Genomic DNA, 20,363 nt, shown 5'->3' on the forward strand with positions numbered 1-20,363 from the left:
CCATTACTAGTTCAACTAGTAATGGCGCACCACTCCCACGGTGCGCCATTAGTAGTTTTGAACAAAAATTTTTAAAAAATATTTTTACTAATGGCGCACCGTGGATGTGGTGCGCCATTAGTATTTGGACACTAATGGCGTACCAACACATGGTGCGCCATTAGTATATAGTAATGGCGCACCACATGTCTGGTGCGCCATTAGTGTCAATTCCATCTATAGCCCTTTTCCTAGTAGTGCAGGATGAATCTACGGTGGTACCAGGAAGGGTTGCGGAAGTAATAAATTACATCCACTCCAGCCGCGGTAGTACCGTGCTGGGATAGCATGGTAGTACCGTGCTTGGGGCGGAAGTAATTTTTTACTTCCGGACGCCAAGCGGTAGTACCGCACCGAGGTGTGGAAGTACCGTTGAGCGCCAGATCCAGGTGAGGCTGCGGTAGTACCGCTCTAGGTGGAGCGGTAGTACCACACGGTTTGAAAACCGCCACAGAGGACGCGGATCCGGATCTGGAACCTTCGCACGACTACTTCGGTACTACCGGTGATCAAACGGAACTAATTTGACAATCCAAAGAGCATGGGACAACACTACCACTCTATAACGAATCCCACTTGCACAGATTTAGCCAAAAATCTCAAGAACACCACATGCATCTCCCCAAAACCTAGAAGCACAAGGAAGGACAGAAAGAAGAGGCACTTGGGGAAAAACCTAGGTCCATGGCAAGAGGGGGAGGTGGGGAACGATCCCACCGGTCGGAATCCGTAGAGAGCGGCCGGAGACGGAGATCCAACGAAGGCCTCCGGCGCCGTTCTTGGTCAGGAGAGAGAGAGAGACGGGGTGGGGAATAGAGATGAATGGGTATGGGGGAGTTAGAACTCCCCCTGTCCCGCTCTTAACCCCCACCCGCTCGCGGGGGCACGGAAGTACCGCGGGTCATCACGGTAGTACCGCCCGGGCGGAAGTACCGCACGCTGGGCGGTAGTACCGCTCGTTCAGCGGCAGTAAAAAATTACTGCCGCGGAGGTAGCGGTAGTACCGTGCCCCTGGAGGGCCACGCACAAAACGCAGAGCCATCAACTCATGCGGTAGTACCGTGTCTCACCACGGTAGTACCATAAATCCAATAAAGTGAAGAACACACAAGAGAAAAGAGAGAAAAGGCAAAACAAACTACTCCAGAAGAGACACCAAACAACTAAGAGACGAACACACACGACGAACGAGACCAACTACAAGACACAACTTCTCCGTGAGGAGAGCGGTGGCCGGAGCCACCTATGTTTGAGTCAATTGGTATGGCACTGCGAAGAATTATCCTTGGGCCCATGACCAAAACTCGTATTTGAAGCACAAGTACCATAAAAAATGGCTAATGTGAAAGAGATGATCGATTTATGCATAATGGGGGAGGGAGAGTTCATTGAGAGAACAACACTCCCCCTATGTCCATGCGTACACCTAAACCAGATAACAAGTTGAGTATGGTGGGGTGTGCAAGGGTTCAAGCAACATTGATCGAATCAATGATATTTAGCTCATGCCTTAACTCGCGAAATCTTGCTTCATCCAAGGGCTTTGTGAAAATATCTGCAAGGTTATCATGAGTGTTGACATACTTGAGCTTGATCTCCCCTCGCCTAATGTGATCCCGGATGAAGTGATACCGAATCTCAATATGCTTCGTCTTGAAATGTTGCACCGGGTTGAGAGAAATGTTGATGGCACTTTCATTGTCACACCAAAGAGGCACTTTGTCACAAATGACATCGTATTCCTTTAAAGTTTGCCTCATCCATAAGAGTTGTGCACAACAACTACCGGCCGCCACATATTCCGCTTCAGTGGACGAGAGAGACACACAACTTTGCTTCTTGGAAGACCAACTCACCAAAGAGCAACCAAGAAATTGGCACCCTCCGGAAGTGGACTTCCTATCCACTTTGTCTCCCGCCCAATCGGAATCCATAAATCCTTCAAGCTTGAAGTTTGCTCCTCTTGGGTACCAAAGGCCAAAGTTTGGGGTATGAGCCAAATATCAAAAGATTCGCTTGACCGCCACAAAATGGCTTTCCTTTGGTGCGGCTTGAAACCGTGCACACATACCCACACTCAACATGATATCCGGTCTAGATGCACAAAGGTAAAGTAAGGATCCAATCATAGAGCAATATACCTTTTGATCCACCGCTTTACCATTGGGATCAATGTCAAGTTGGCACTTGGTATACATTGGAGTAGAGGCCGGCTTGACATCACTTAGCTTGAATCTCTTAAGCATGTCTTGAGTGTATTTGGCTTGGTTGATAAAGGTACCTTCTCTTCTTTGTTTGATATCAAAACCAAGGAAGAACTTCAACTCTCCCATCGAAGACATCTTGAACTTAGAGGTCATGAGAGCGGCAAATTCTTCATTGAAAGCTTTGTTAGGGGAACCAAAGATAATGTCATCAACATATAGTTGGCACACAAATAACTCCCCTTTGACCTTCTTAGTAAAAAGAGTGGGATCGATTTGCCCAACTTCGAATCCATGATCTTGTAACAACTCGGTAAGGTGGTCATACCACGCACGTGGGGCTTGTTTAAGGCCATAGAGTGCCTTATCGAGTTGATACACATGATCCGGGAAGTAAGGATCCTCGAACCCGGGGGGTTGCTTGACATACACCAACTCATTAATAGGACCATTAAGAAAAGCACTTTTCACATCCATTTGTTGTAACTTAAAGTTATGATGGGAAGCATAAGCAATCAACAACTGAATGGATTCAAGGCGAGCAACGGGAGCAAAGGTTTCACCGTAGTTGATGCCCTCGACTTGGGAGTAGCCTTGTGCTACCAATCTAGCCTTGTTGCGAATGATGTTCCCATGAGCATCTTGCTTGTTCTTGAAAATCCACTTGGTTCCAATGACGTTGTGGTTCCCCGATGGCCTTGGCACCAATATCCAAACCTTGTTGTACTCGAAGTTGTTGAGTTCTTCGTGCATGGCATTGAGCCAATCTGAGTCTTCGAGCGCCTCATAGACCTTTTGGGGTTTAACACAAGAGACAAACGCGTGATGTTCACAATAGTTTGCTAATTGTCTACAAGTGCTTACCCCCTTTCTTAGGCTTCCAACCACATTTTCCATGAGGTGGCCTTTGGTGGTGAGCTTGGAAGCAATCTTCGCGGCACGACGCTCTAATTCCTCCTCAGATGTGGAAGGAGGAGGGTTAACTTGATTATCTTGAGCGACGTCTTGAGCTTGTTCTTGATCTTGAGCTTGCTCATGATCTTGAACTTGCTCGAGGGGGAGAACTTGACCTTGGGCATCATTTGAAGGTACACTACAATCTTGAGATTGATCTTGCCCTTGGTCTTGTTCATGAGGTTGAGGGCCTTCACTTTGTTCTTCGGAAGCGTGTGAGTCTTGAGTAGGTGAAGGCTCCACTTGAGTGGAGCATTGTCCTTCTCCTTCGGCCACAAGGGGTTCCTCAATGGGTAGAATATGACCAATACCCATTCTTCTTATGGCTTGGGGAGGAATTTCATCACCTACATCATAAGTATCACTTTGCTCCACTTGGGAGATGTTATTTTTGTCAAACTCCACGTTACACGTCTCCTCAATGAGTCCGGTGGACTTGTTGAGAACACGGTAAGAATGAGAGTTTGTAGCATAACCAACAAATATGCCCTCATAAGCTCTAGCCTCAAATTTAGACAAACGAACACCTTTCTTGAGAATGAAACACTTACACCCGAACACCCGGAAGTACTTGAGATTGGGCTTGTTTCCGGTGAGTATCTCATAAGAAGTCTTGTTCAAGCCTTTGCGGAGATAGAGCCGATTGGATGCATGACATGCGGTGTTGATGGCTTCGGCCCAAAAATTGTATGGAGACTTGAACTCCGCCATCATGGTCCTTGTCGCATCCATCAACGTCCGGTTCTTCCTCTCCGCAACACCATTTTGTTGAGGGGTATATGGTGCAGAATATTGATGCTTGATCCCCTCATCACTAAGAAACTCATCCAAGGTGTAGTTCTTGAACTCGGTGCCGTTGTCACTTCTTATTGTCAAGATCTTTGCATTATGTTGACGTTGAGCTTCATTTGCAAAGTCGATGACGGTTTGTTGAGTCTCACTCTTCCTCTTGAAGAAGTATACCTAAGTGTATCTTGAATAGTCATCCACAATCACCAAGCAATACTTTCTACCCCCAAGACTATCAAAGGATGGAGGCCCAAAGAGGTCCATGTGAAGGGGCTCCAAGGGTCTCTTCGAGTAGATGATAGTCATGGGAGGGTGAGCCGTCTCATGTAGCTTTCCTTCGATACAAGCACTGCAAGCACGATCTTTGGCAAAACTAACATTTGTTAGTCCATGGACATGGTCCCCCTTGAGAAGACTTTGCAAAGATCTCATATTAACATGGGCTAAACGGTGATGCCAAAGCCATCCCACATCAACTTTAGCCATTAGGCATGTCGCGGTCTTAGTGGGTTGCTCCGAAAAGTTAATCACATAGAGACCATTCTCGACATGCCCAACAAAGGCTACTTTAAGAGTCTTGCTCCACAAGAGGGCCACGGTATCAATATCAAAGAAGGTGGCAAAGCCCATGAGTGCAAGTTGACAAACGGAAAGTAAATTGAATGCAAGGGACTCAACAAGCATGACTTTCTCGAACGTTGGATCATGAGAAATGACAACCTTGCCAAGACCCAATACCTTAGAATGTGAGGCATCACCCCACTTGACATTGGTGGGCATAGATGGGATCTTTTGCACGTCCACCACCAAGTCCTTGCTCCCGGTCATATGATTTGTTGCTCCACTATCGAGCAACCATGATCCCCCACCAGAAGCGAACACCTACAAGAGATCATTGCTTGGTTTTAGGTACCCATTTAGTAACGGGTCCTTTGATGTTAGTAACAAGGGTCTTGGGAACCCAAATAGACCATTCAATGTACTCATAAGAAGAACCAACAAATTTAGCATAAACATGCCCATCACTAGCATGACACAACACATAAGAGGGGTTAAAGTCGCCGGCTTTGTTGGGAGAGATGGCTTTGCCCTTTTTGGCATCACCACTCTTCGCATTGTTCTTCTTATCCTTAGGAGCACCCTCTCCCTCCTTCACAAAAGTTTGCTTAAGCGGGGGAGTTCGTTTGGTCTTGTTATCTTTCTTCTCGTTCTTCTTCTTGTTCTTGGTCTTGGGTGAGAACCTAACTCCCTCCTTGCCCACAACTTCCTTTTGATTGCTCAAAAGGTCATTTAGGTTCTTCTCACCTTGTATGCATGACACAAGACCTTTCTCGAGTTGTTCCTTCAACTTGGCATTCTCCTCCACAAGATGCACATGCTCACAACACAGGTTAGTAGCATTTGCATTATCAATTAAGACCATGTGAGGAAATGTGGCCTTTTCCTTGGTTAGCTTAACTTGGAGTTGAGCATGAGACTCCTTGAGGTTTGCATGAGCACTTTTCAAGACCTTATGGGCCTTGTCAAGTACATCAAACTCCTCCTTGAGTCTTGCATGATCAACCCCAAGTTTAGCCTTCTCGGAAGTTAGCACACGAGACACAACAAGAGCATGATCGAGATCTTTCTTTAATTTGGCATGGTCATCGTTGTGTGACTCCGAGCCAAACGATGCCCATGCTCTTCCTCAAGAGCATTAGAGAGATCCGATATCTCATCGGCATAGTCACGACTATGACCTTCCATCTTAGAGATGGTTTCTTCGTGAGCCTCGATCATGTCATTGGCTTCACCAAGTTGTTCCAAAAGAGCAACAAAGTGCTTCTTGGATTTGCCCTTGAGCTTACTCATGAAGGACTCAAATTCATTTACCTCCTCATTAGACCCCTTACCATCATCAAGGCCAACCGTAAAAGAAGGATTAGGAATAATGGTGGTTTTGATGTTGGGGGTTACCTTGTTAGTGGCTTTAGCCATGAGGTGCTTGGCGGTGATGTTCTCGTTGGGTGAGTCGAAGAGAGACACCCGGGGAGTTGTGGCAATGGCAACGGATGCCATAGCCATTGCTTCACTATCTTCATCATCATCGTCATCCTCAGGGTATTCTTCTTGAACCACCAACCCGCGAGTAGGAGTCTTCTTGGTGAAGTTGTTCTTGTTGGGGAAGGACCTGGCTTTGTCCTTTCAGATGAACTTGCCACCATTGTCTTCCTGCTTCTCGTAAGGACAATCCGCAACGAAATGGCTCACATTGCCACAGTTGAAACAAGTTCTAACTTGTTGCTTGCCCTTGAGGCCACTTGAGTTGTTCTTGTTGAAGTTGGGTCTTGTATTCTTCTTGCTCCAAAATTGTCTTGAGGCAAGAGCCATGTGCTCATGATAATCATATTTCGTGTCTTCGGGGTTGCTCTCCTCATCTTCCTCTTCTTCCTCTTCTTCCACACTAACCTTGGACTTCAAGGAAAGGTTGGGCTTCTTTTCCCTTTGAGAACGGAGCACCGCATTGTCAGCGGTCTTGTCCAAGATGCTCATTGCAACGAACTCATCCAACACTTCGCTTGAGGTCATGGAGTGGAAGTCGGGTCTTTGACGAATGACGGAGGACATGGCCTTGTTGTAGGGCATCATGGCCTTGAGTAACTTGCGCTTGATCCAATTGTCATCCGTGTCCTTGCTCCCATGATCTCGGGGTGAGACCGCGAGTTTGGTCACTCTTTGAAAGAGCTCACGAGGTTCTTCATCTTATTTCATTGCAAACTCATCGGCTTCATCTTGCACCACTTCATAGTTGGAGGGTTGAATGCTAGCACTTCCTCGATAGAGAGACACAACACATTGCCATGCGTCTTTAGCCACGACATGAGGTCGAAGATGAGGGAGATCTTCGGGAAGGATTGCATCTTGGATGATGAAGAGAGCACTCTCATTGAATTGATTATCCACGGCTTCTCGAGGGGTGAAGTTGCTTGGGTCATGAGGATAGAAACCTTCTTCTATGATTCTCCAGAGATTAGTATTCACATGTTTTAAATGACGCTTGAAACGATAAACCCAAGAATCAAAATCCTCATTTTTCACAATCTTAGGAGGAGGACCGGCATGATTTAAATGAGTGGAGGGAATAGGTCCACCATAAGTAGGAGGTTCCACATGGGCATAGATGCCGGTGCCATTTCTACCACTAGTAGAAGGACCCTTTTCACTATTAGCTTCCCCCTTGTCGGAGTTAGCATCCGTCACCTTGTTAGTGGGATCACCCACTTTCATCGGCGAGGTGGATAGTTTAAGTCCTTCTAGGAATTTAGTAAACATGCTTTCAACCTCGGTCGTCATGGAGGTTTTCAATGTGTCTAAAGCCACATTGAATTCCTCACGGGAGACCGAGGTTCCCCCATCAGCCGAAGACGAGATTGGATTCACACCGGAGTGCTCCTCCGCACCGTCGTTGGTGTCAACCATACTCTTCGGACGGCAAAGTCCTTAAAAAGAGACGAGGCTCTGATACCAATTGAAAGGATCGATATGGTTGACTATAGGGGGGGGGTGAATAGGCAACTAACAATTTTTAAGCTTTTATTTAATAATTTAAACGTTGCAATAAAATAGGTTGTCTAGATATGCAACTATATGGACAACCTATATGATGCAATGACAACTAGCACACAAGCAAGCAATAGATGCAACACAAGTAAGCTTGCAAAAGTAAAGGCACGAAATAACCAAGAGTGGAGCTGGTGGAGACGAGGATGTGTTACCGAAGTTCCTTCCTTTTAAGGGGAAGTACGTCTCCGTTAGAGCGGTGTGGAGGCACAATGCTCCCCAAGAAGCCACTAGGGCCACCGTAATCTCCTCATGCCCTCACACAATGCGAGATGCCGTGATTCCACTATTGGTGCCCTTGAAGGCGGCGACCGAACCTTTACAAACAAGGTTGGGGCAATCTCCACAACACTTGGAGGCTCCCAACAACACCACGAGGCTTCACCACAATGGAGTATGGCTTCGAGGTGACCTCAACCGTCTAGGTTGCTCAAACACCCAAGAGTAACAAGATCCGCTAGGGATAAGTGGGGGGAATCGAATATCTCTTGGTGGAAGTGTAGATCGGGCCCTTGTCACCCAATCCCGAGAATATCAACAAGTTTGATTGGCTAGGGAGAGAGATCGGGTGAAAATGGAGCTTGGAGCAACAATGGAGTTTAGGGTTAGAAGAGGTGAGTCTTCTTGGAGAAGAAGACCCCCCTTTTATAATGGGGGACAATTGCAACCGTTGCCCACCACTCAGCCCGTGGCCCACGGAACTACCGCTCCACAAGCGCGGTACTACCGCACTGGTGTGCGGTACTACCGTGGTGAACCGCGGTACTACCGCGAGCACGGCAGAGACCTGACCAGGCAAAAAGGAGCACCGACAGGGCGTGGTAGATCTGCAGGAGCGGTACTACCGCGGCCCCATGCGGTACTTCCGCAAGGCAGACACAAGCTAGGCCTGATAGGCACAGATGTAAAAAATTACATCCGTGACTACCTCCGTTGAGAAAATGTCATGCACAAATCCGACACGGAACTACCACGACCGAGGTTGCGGTACTACCGTGGAGGGTGCGGATGTAAAAAATTACATTCGCCCCTACCTCCGCTCCTGCTCCAGAACCTGGCCTGGTGCCACGGTACTACTGCACCACAACACGGTACTACCGCGGGGAGCGTGGATGTAAACAATTACATCCGCGCCTACCACCGCTAGAGAGCGGTGCCATACCATAGCTCGCGGTACTACCGCTCGGAAGAGCGGTACTACTGTGGGAGCCTACGGTACTACCGTGCCGGAGCCCGGTACTACCGCTGGCTCCTGCGGTAGTACCGCTCAAAAGTGCAGTACTACCGCTAGCCTGAGAAGAGCAAGACCAAGGCCTTCATTTCGCAGAGACACGGTGAGATGGAGGAACACTCCAAGGAGCTAAAGGAAAGGCGGTGCAAAAGGGAATGTGTATGTGAGATTCCACCCAAACCTTTCCAAAGCGGACCCCCTCTTAATAGTACGGCTCTCCTACGACTCAACTCCACCGAACCGAACCGTAGACAAACACCGTCTTCAATAATCTTCGAGGGGCATCAAATCGTCTCATGTTTAGTCGTGATGAATCTGAAAAGCTCAATACACACGATTAGTCCGCAAAAGCATTGTCATCAATCACAAAAACTACTTAGCGACAAAAGTGCCCTTACAAAAAGTGTGATGATCTTCATTATTAGAGCATTGTCCCAAGTGAGGAAAGGATGATGGAGACTATGATTCCCCTACAAGTCGGGATGAGACTTCGGACTTTATAAAAATAAAAGAGGCCAAAGAAGCCCAAATAAAAAAATAAAAAAAGAGGCCAAAGAAGCCCACCAATAAAAAAATGATAGAAAAAGAGAGAAGGGACAATGCTACTATCCTTTTACCACACTTGTGCTTCAAAGTAGCACCATGATCTTCATGATAGAGAGTCTCTTATGTTGTCACTTTCATATACTAGTGGGAATTTTTCATTATAGAACTTGGCTTGTATATTCCAATGATGGGCTTCCTCAAAATGCCCTAGGTCTTCGTGAGCAAGCAAGTTGGATGCACACCCACTTAGTTTCTTTTGTTGAGCTTTCATACATTTATAGCTCTAGTGCATCCGTTGCATGGCAATCCCTACTCACTCACATTGATATCTATTAATGGGCATCTCCATAGCTCGTTGATACGCCTAGTTGATGTGAGACTATCTTTTTATTTTTTGTCTTCTCCACAACCACCATGCTATTCCACATATAGTGCTATGTCCATGGCTCACGCTCATGTATTGCATGAAAGTTGAAAAAGTTTGAGAATACTAAAGTATGAAACAATTGCTTGGCTTGTCATCGGGGTTGTGCATGATTAAATACTTTGTGTGATGGAGATAGAGCATAGCCAGACTATATGATTTTGTAGGGATAGCTTTCTTTAGCCATGTTATTTTGAGAAGCACTACAAAAAAATACACTTCCGTGATGATACGTGTTTGTCACAGTAGGTCGCGTTTTTTGTCATGCATGTACATCCATGACAAATTTATGAAAGAATCAAGATAGTCATACTTGTGCTGTCGTAGAAGTGTTCCATGACATTACCAAAATTATCACCACGGAAGTGTCCACTTCCATGACGATAAATCGCGCGTCACAGAAGTGCTTTCGTCAAGGGTGACCGACACGTGGCATCCACCGTAACGGAACGCCGTTAAGCTATTGGGTCGGGTTTTGGATCCGATAACCCGTTAACAGCCACGACCAATGCCGATTTTCCACGTGTAAATTTCTCATTGGCTGACGGATCCACGTGTCAGCTCCGCGTTGGCACAGGTGTCACTCATCCAACGGTCGAGATGGGCCTATGATATGTTGACACGTGGACCGGCCCAAAAGTGGCCCACAAAGTTTAAATGGGCTGGCCCAACCGAAGGCCCATAAGATTTAGCGGACCATAATGGGCCGGCCCAGCTAAAGGCCCACAAAATTTAGCGTACCATAATGGGCCGGTCCAGCTAAAGGCCCACAAGATTTTGCGGACCACAATGGGTCGGCCCAGCTAAAGGCCCACAAGATTCTGCAGACCATAATGGGCCGGCCCAGCTAAAGGCCCAACATTCTCTGTCAAATCGGCCCGTCAATGGCCTGGTCTAAACTTGTCATCAATGCGACCCATGGTCACTTCTGGCCCGTTAACAGTCCGCTAAGTAATTGGGCCGAATTACGGCCCGATGTATTTCCGGCCTGTTAAAGGTCCGGCTTCATTTGGGCCCATTTACAAGCCATCAAAACTTTCGGCCCATAAACGACCATGAAGGATTTGGGTCATATTCGGCCATGTCTGTCATTCGGCCTGTTAGAGGCCCACTATAGATTTGGGCCACTTTCGGCCTGTTGTCATTTTCGGCCCGTTAACGCCGGACGTAAACCATGGGCCATATGTGGCCCAACGTCATATCGGGCCCATTAACGACCCATATAAAAATGACGATAATCTAGCCCGACCGAAGTTCCGGCCTGTTAAAGGCCCGTGTATCAGGTCAGCGCATTTACGGCGCGTCCGAATTTTGGCCTGTCAAATATCCGCATCATAAATGGGCCACCATTTCGGCCTGCTAAGTCCAGTGGGTTATTTGGCACAATCAGGGCCCAATCTCACTTTCGGTCTATTAAAGGCCCATGTTTTTTATGGGCTCGAGATATTTACACCTGTAAACAGCCTACTTTTACTGAGGGCCCAAATTATGTTTAGGCCTGTTGAAGGCCCACTATGGGCACATGCCTAGCAGAAAAAGTTGAAAGCTTATGCTAATTTAAGCCCAGATATTTTTAGTGGGCTACATGCCAATTTCGGCCCGTAATCGCTTTTAGCCCAATTGGAATGGGCCCGACAAATGTTGGCATGTTGGGCTCCTATGAAGCTTTTGTTCGAATACATTACTAAGATAAACCTACAGTATACAAAAATAGCGTCATAATTACTGCAGCCTGTGGCAGCATCATAAGTGTTGTATCACAACAAAATAAATTCCAATCATACAAAAAAGGCATGTTGGCATAAAGTTTACAGTCCTTCCAGATAAAAGCACCATCAGATGTATAGAAGCACAAATCATTTGACCTGAGTGCTAATGTTTCAGGCTATAGAATCTGATGGAGCAGCATGATCTCCACCTTTTTTCCACCATTGCTCTTCAAAAACGAAGTGAATGTCTGATAGTCTGGTTTCAAAACCATTCATATCTTGACGGCATTTCTCAACCACTATTCTTGTTTCCGAAACAACGTCCATTAGGGATTGGACTTGTGTTTGGAGCACAGATATATCACTCTGTCTAGCAGGAAGATTTTGTTCAGTAGGCGATTTGGACGAGGTTACCTTGACAACCAACCCAGAATTACGCAGGAAGGTGCTTTTTGCACTGTTAGTGGAGAGATACTGACGCACTGTAGCAAGAGGTGACATTGTGCCTGTAGTAGCCTCGTGACCTTCAGGTGGTTGTGGCTGTTCAATCATTTGTTCCATAGCTTCCTGAAAGTTTGAACTTGTAGATTAGTGTACCAGTGAGTTACTAATGAGTCAAAAACAAACAAAGTAGGTCAAACGTTTATACATAACTTATTTTGGTGAACTACTGTAATACATTAGCATGTATTGTAGTGCCAACTACATAATAAAATCACTTTCGGAACATATGTCCATGTAGCATGCCTACTGTATTGTCTATTTCCTCACATTCGTTGACATCTAAGGATAAAAAGACATGGTTTAAAGTAGGATGAACATAGTATGACATCATTTATATCATGGGCAAACAGATATAAAACAAACAGGCTATTTTATCATTGTGTGCGCACGTGAACATAACAACTAGATTATAGATCAAGACCAAAAGAATATCCTTCATCTCTTTTAAACCATGTAAGGTGAAATGATACGTTAAGACAACTGTGTATAAAAGTGAACAGAGTAACTGACATTGGTTGCAAACCAAGTAGTTAAATGAACACATCACAGTACCAATCAATTCAAGGCAGGAGGAGTAAGGACTTACAACAGCGGCTTGAACTGGTGTGTTCATGCCCTTCATCTTGCTGGTGTGGCAATCCTTGAAGATTTGCACTGCATTTGGTTCAGGTTCTTTTTGGTCCGCACGGGCTTTCCGCTGTATTTGGAACAAGTCAATATAGATACGATAATATGGCACAAAAAAAGAAGGAAGTAGCCGCTATTTACAAGAGCCTCGTAGTGTGCAATATAGCTACAAGATCCTGTTGTCTGTTGGAATTTCACTTTAGAACGGTTGGTTTTGTTCTTCAAACAGTTAGCCTAGAAGAAGATACACTTGTAAGGCACATACATAAATACAAGTTCAATATGTGGTCTAATCAAATACATATAGCCTACCTGATACTTTGGATCAGACCAGTGTTTAATGAGGGCTGTCCAGTCTTCATCTGTAATATATTTCACTGGAGATGTTTGGGCGATTTCATTGTTAGCCTTGCCTTCAAAGTGAGATTTTCTAAGGTGGTACCGATACTGTCGCAGAGCAGACTGAAAAACATGAGTGCATGCTTGTTTAGTTGCATCATCTTTCGGATCCAACTTGAACTTCAACTGTTGAAAAAAGAATGTGAGTCTTCTTAGGAGGAAGCTGGAAAGTATGGGACAGAGCAAGACAATATTACTAATTGCGATGAATAACATTACTTACGGATAAATGGTCAAGGAAGGTGTTAAACTGGGTATTGTCTTTCTCATTCCTGTACTGGATCCACGTTGGGAGGATACGCGCATGACACCTAACGGTAACAGCTGCCTCTGATACTAACTTGCCTGACTCTGTAGCATCACGTGGCCTTTTTAAACCTGCCTCAAAATGGATCTCCATTCTTCCTCCTTTAGATTTTGTTAATCTGTCAAGCATTATCCCTGATGTCTGTTTCCGCTTGCGCCGTGGTGCTAGTTCAACAACGAATATGGAAAGTGTTAGTGCACATCAAACTGTGAGAGTACATATAAAGGAGCAGGCAACTGCAACTTGACTCGGTCAGGTACCGTCTTGGTGTTGATGCTCATGAGGTTCATCTGATCTTGCCAAGTCCTGTTGTGTCAGCAGTGCTTCGGAAGTAGTGTTAGGTGTGAAGGCAGCTTGGGAATTGGCCAGTTCCGGAGCAAACAAACGAGTAACTGGTTGAGATGCTGGTATAGTTGAAGCGGATGCTGCAGCTGGTGGAGCAGGTGATACTGTGTTTGTAGATTTAGCCGGTGGACTTGGACCTTCTACTGCACTATAAGTACCAGCAGAATCTTGACGGCAGAACCTTTTCCGTTTCACCCGACGAGTAACAGCACTCCCTACTATATTATTTTCCTTGCTCTTTTTTGACTTTGCCATGTCAAGCTGTACCCACAACACAAAAGAATAAAATCACTCTTCAGAACTCATTGATGCATGATACAGACAAGCAATACTTTGATGTAAGACAACCCTATGAGGATGGAATATGTAAGAAAAACAGGACGTCATGACATATTCACAGCTACGATGTGCAAACTAAGCAGAAGGATTTTCAAGAAAATAGAAGTAATGCAAGCTAGACACCATATGAAAGATGCAACCAATATTACTCTGCCAAGTTAAAAGTGTCTTGTCATAAGTGGCAATTCGAAAAATTAGAAGTAGTACAACGTAGAAATCAATGCAAGATGCAACCACTATCAAACTACCATGTTAAAAGCGTCCAATCATGAGTTACTGATGCAGGATACACAACAGCAGTACTTTGATGTAAGAACATGGTGTGATAGATAGATGCAGTGTATTCTAGACACAGAAAGCCATGTCATATGCACATGTATAACGTATAAACTCAGCAGGTGCAATTTAATCAAAATAGAAGAAATACATGCTAGACAACATATGCAACATGAAACCAATTATCACACTGTCAAACATAGAGCAAGCACCTGCGATGGTGGAGTGCGGGAGATGAACTCATCATGTAGACTTGGGACTTCAACTTCATTAGCAGTAGCAGTGGCAAATCTAGAGAATCTCTGTTTGCGTCGGTGTAGAGTACCACCAACATCCCCTAACTTACTCTTTTCCTTCCTATTTTCTAATATTGCCTTATGAAGTCAAAACCACAAGAAGATGAATAAAATTAGCTCTGCATAACTGGTTGATGCATGATATAGACGAACACTACTTTGATGTAAGGCAAGCGCAGGAGGATGGAATATATACAAAAAAATACATCATTTCATATTCACACGTATGATAGGAGGATGGAATATGTATGAAAAAACAGTAAGCGGAAGGCATTTCAACAGAATTAGAAGAAATGAAAGCTAGGCACCATATGAACATGCAACCAATATCACTCTATCAAGTAAAAAGTGTCTCGTCGTAAGTGCCATTTCAAGAAATTAGAGGCAGTACAAGCTAGAAGACAATGCAAGATGCAACCTACATCATAGTCCCAAGTTAAATGTGTCTTATGGGTAAGTGATCATTGCAGGTATAAGTTGTAAGCTACGCAGATGCAATTCAACATAATCAGAAGGAATACAAACTAGACATCATACGGAAAACGCAACCTCGTATAACAGTTCCAAGTAAGAGCAAGCACCTGTGATGGTGGAGTAGGGGAGATGTGCTCATCGTGTACACGTATGTTCTAGAAACAGGAACACGTGTCATATTCACAGGCATTATGTGTAAAGTAAGCAGATGCAATTCAAGTTAGAAGCAATACAAGCTAGACATCATACGCAACATGCAACCACATATAATAGTGTCAAGTTAGAGCAAGCACCTGTGATGGTGGAGTAGGGGAGATGTGCTCATCATCTACACAGCTACGTTGACTGTCCAGCCTTGTGTTGTCTTGCGAATCTTGTTGGGAGGATGGCGGAGTAGAATCTGTAGAGACCCCCTGTTTGAGTTGCTCTGAAGGACCACCATCATCCACTGTCGGACTAATTTCCTTCAGCTGTAATGATTTTGCATTGTGAAGTCAAACCGATAAGAAAAAGGAATAAAATTCGCTCTTCAGAACTCATTCATGCATGATACTGACGAACACTACTCGGATGAAAGGCAAACACATGATGCGAGGATGGAATATGTATGAAAAACAGGATGGTGTGACATATTCACACCTATGATGTGGTAACTAAGCAGAAGGCATTTCAACAAATTAGAAGCACTGCAAGCTAGACACCATATGAAAGATGCAACCAATATCACTCTGCCAAGTTCAAACTGTATGGCGTTTCAACAAATTAGAAGCAGTATATGCTAGAAATCATATGCAAGACACAACCAATATCACAGTGGCGACTTAAAGGTGCCTTATCATAAGTGACTGATGCGGGATATGCAAGAATAGTAGTCTGATGTAGAAACAGGAACACATGTCATATTCACAGGCATTATGTGTAAAGTAGGCAGATGCAATTCAACAAAGTTAGAAGCAATACAAGCTAGACATCATGCGCAACATGGAACCACATATAATAGTGCCAAGTTAGAGCAAGCACCTGTGATGGTGGAGTAGGGTAGATGTGCTCATCATCTACATAGCTATGTTGACTGTCTAGCCTTGCGTTGTCTTGCGAATCTTGTTGGGAGGATGACGGAGTAGAATCTGTAGAGAACCTTTGTTTCAGTTGCTCAGAAGGACCACCATCATCCAATGCCTTGCCAATTTCCTTCAGCTTTATTGATTTTGCATTGTGAGGTCATACCGACAAGAAAAAGGAATATCATTCGCTCTTCAAAACTCATTCATGCATGATACTGACGAACACTACTCTGATGAAAGGCAAAGTCATGATATGAGGATGGAATATGTACGAAAAAATGGACGGCTTGACATATTCACACCTATGATGTGGTAACTAAGCAGAAGACACTTCAACAAATTAGAAACACTACAAGACACCATATGGAAGGTGCAATCAATATCACTCTGCCAAGTTAAAACTGTCTCGTCATAGGTGGCGTTCATCAAACTAGAAGCAATACATGCTAGAAATCATATTCAAGACGCAAACCAATATCACACTGCCAACTTAAAGGTGTCCCATCATAAGTGGCTGATGCAGGATACACAAGAAGAGTAGTTTCATGTAAGAACATGGTTTCATAGACAGATATAGTATGTACCAAAAACAGGAAAGTGTGTCATATTCACATGTATCATGTGTAAGCTAAGCAGATGCAGTTTACACTAATTAGGAGCAATACGAGCTAGACACCATATGCAACATGCAACTAGATATCACACTGCCAAGTTAGAGCAAGCACCTTGGATGGTGGAGTAGGGGAGCGGAGACTTGGACCATGTAATGCACTATCAGTACAAGGAGAATCGGTACAAATGCTCCATTTACGTTGTTGCAGAGGACCACCATCATCGCCTTCCTTACTCTTTTCCTTCCTCTTTCTTGATTTTGCCTTGTCAAGTCAAACCCACAAGAAAAAGGAATAAAATTTGCTCTTCAGAACTTATTGATGCATGATACTGACGAACACTACTTTGATGTAAGGCAACCGCATGATAGGAGGATGGAATATGTATGAAAAACAGGACGTCGTGACATATTGACATGTATGATGTATAAAGTGTAAACTAAGCACAAGGTGCTTGAACTTGTTAGAATCGATGCAAGCTAGAAACCATATGAAAGATGAAACCAATATCACTCTGCCAAATTAAAAGGGTGCCCTAACAAATGTATTTGACCAAATTAGAAGCAATACATGGCAACATGCTAGAAATAATATGCAATATGCAACGAATAAAGGTGACTCATCATAAGTAATTGATGCAGGATACAGAAGAGAGGTAGTTTCATGTAAGAACAAGGTTAACACATAGATGTAGTGTGTACCAAAAATAGGAAGGCATGTCATATTCACAGGTATAGTGTGTAAACTAAGCAGATGCAATTTACCCTAATTAGAAGCATTACAAGCTAGACACCGTATGCAACATGCAACCACATATCACACTGCGAAGTTGGAGCAAGCACCTGTGATGGTGGTGTAGGGGAAGTGCTGTCTTCAGGTACAGAGCAACATTCAATATCTTCATTTAGGCTTGCTATTTCTTGAGAATCATTTGGAAAGGATGAAATTGCATTCTTTATAAGAGTATTGCGTCTCATATTAACCCACACACGTGACTGTCTCATTATAAGCGATAGACGCAGGATACACAAGAACAGTAGTTTGATGTAAGAACATGGTGTGATAGGCAGATGTAGTATGTACCAAAAAGAGGAAGGCGTGTCATATTCACATGTATAATGTGTAAGCTAAGGAGATGCAATTTAACAAATTAGGAGCATCGATGAGGGATACACAAGAGAAGTAGTTTGATGTAAGAACATGGTTAATAGAAAGACGTAGTATGTACCAAAAACAGGAAGGCATGTCATATTCACAGGTATAATGTGTTAACTAAGCAGATGCAATTTACCCTAATTAGAAGCATTACAAGGTAGACACCATATGCAACATGCAACCACATATCACATTGCCAAGTAAGAGCACGCACCTGCGATGGTGGTGTGGGGTAATTGCGGTGATCAACTAGAGAGCTACGTTGACTATCTTCATTTAGCCTTGCTGTTTCTTGAGAATCATGTGGGGAGGATGACACTACACTCTTTAAACGAGTAGGGCGTCTCACAGTAACCCACCCGGGTGACTGTCTCATCATAAGTGATTGACAAGGGATACAAAAGAGCATTTCTTTGATGTACGAACATGGTTAATAGACATATGTAGTATGTATCAAAAACAGGAAGGCATGTCATTATCAAAGGTATAATGTGTAAAGTAAGCAGATGCATTTTAACCAAATTGGAAGCAATACAAGCTAGACACCATATGCAACATGCAACCACATTTGATAGCGCAAAGTTAAAGCAAGCACCTGGGATGGTTGTGTGTGGCGATTGAGATCATCAACTGCAGAGCTAGTTTTACTGTCTCCAACTGCTGACACTGCACCCATTAGAGCGCTGAAACGCTTACTGCTTATCTTCGAATTACACTGGAGCGACTTCTGTCTTTTCTTTTCTGCATTCATCAACACTGCGTCAGAGTCTGAAATACCCATGCATAAAAAAACAATAGTGTGAGTATGGGTGAAGTGTGTGCACAATTAGTATAGTGTAATAGGTAGCAGATAGCAGGTCGGTGAGAAATAAATGACGGGAGACATATGATAGCTCTACAACATGCATGGCACACTCAATTACTACAGGATTCTATGAAAATAACAGTCGACTGAAAGCAAATAGGTCAGTCCATTTTTTCTGCACCGTCTGATGTACAAAGAACGGGCAGATCGCCTTCATCTACCTCCAGCCAGTCAGTGTTGACGATCTTCCTCGAAATGCCAGTGAACATCGGCCCAGTATTCCTCCCCTGCCTACGCCCTCCCCTCGACCTCACCGCACTGCCGTGCTTGGCATCGCCCCCCCGGCCATCCATTCAAGCCCCGTCGACCTCCAGATCGGGCGCAAGCAGCTCCTGCACCCCACACCCCTATGATAGACACCGATGCGCCGCTTCCCCGGGGAACAGGCGGACTAGGTGCTCCGTGCGCCTAAGCGGGTGCTGCTTCTTTTAATTGCGGTTCGACTGACCCTGAATTGAAATCCAGGCGGGCTACTGACCTCTAGCAAAGGTGAAACAGTAAAAGGGAGGAAACCTTGTGCATTTAGTATCACAAAGAAGATGTAGTAAGAAGCGCTCAACTAGTTTCTTTCGTGGGATGAATACGGTGTGAGCGGAGACGTAAGATTTGCACCAATAAGGGAAGAGGAGTACCTCTTTCTGCTGGTAGTGCTGTGTCCTCCTTCTGTTTTTCTGACGATCTTGTTGTTTGCCGGAAACCAGAAGTTGTGGAGGACAGTGCAGCCTTGGACGAACCCATGGCGAAGTTGTTGAGTGTGGTGCGGTGGCCGTCTGTCAGCGGCGGGGAAGCAGATCCGAGGCGGCGAATGACGGCGTAGCGGGAACAGCTCCGGTGCGGTGGACGGTTGCGACAGTGGAGCCGCAACAGTGAGGCGCAGGACGGCGTGGTCGGAGTGGTTCTGGTACGGCGCACGTCGGCGTCGGTGTCGTGGAGGCAGCTCTGCCTCGGCTTCAGCTGCTAAGTCCTTGAGGGCGTTGTGGTTGCGGTTGCGTTGGACGATGACGTTGGGGTACCGGCTCCGGTGTGATGGATGAGGGCGGCGGTGGATTGGCCGCTATGGGGTGGAGGACGGAGGAGGTTGGGGTTTCGCGGCTGGTGGAGAGGGTGTTTTCGCGCCCACGGAGTATGAATGGGGAAACGGAGGGAGGCGGGGAACTAAGGCGGAACAATGTTTCGGTTTGAGACGCGCTTGTTTGAAATTTGGGGAAATTTACAAACTTTGCCCCCATCTAAAATTTTGGACATATTGCGGGTTGGGGGTAGGACAGTCATGTCAGGTGTCCCAAATGTGGGCGGGATAGATTTCGGCCGAGCGCATGGGTGTTTAGGCGCCCACGGCGTATGAATGCTTCTCGGAGGCGGTTGAGACTGGCGTCTTGGTGAAGTTACAAACCTACCCCGGTTTAGACCTTTGGACATCGGGCCGATAGGCTACACGGGCCAGAGTCAGGACAGTAATTTCCTACCACCAAAACATTAGTCTCGCGCGGTTTCGGGTGACCAAAGGCCTATTTGGCGCTTCGTTCAATATTTGGGAGCAAAAGCATTAACGTTCTCGGTTCTCTTGAATTGAACTTTCGGGATTTGTCAAACTTCACAAATCTT

Source organism: Triticum dicoccoides, chromosome 5B (assembly GCF_002162155.2).
Source record: "Triticum dicoccoides isolate Atlit2015 ecotype Zavitan chromosome 5B, WEW_v2.0, whole genome shotgun sequence".
In the NCBI taxonomy this organism is placed as follows: Eukaryota; Viridiplantae; Streptophyta; class Magnoliopsida; order Poales; family Poaceae; genus Triticum; species Triticum dicoccoides.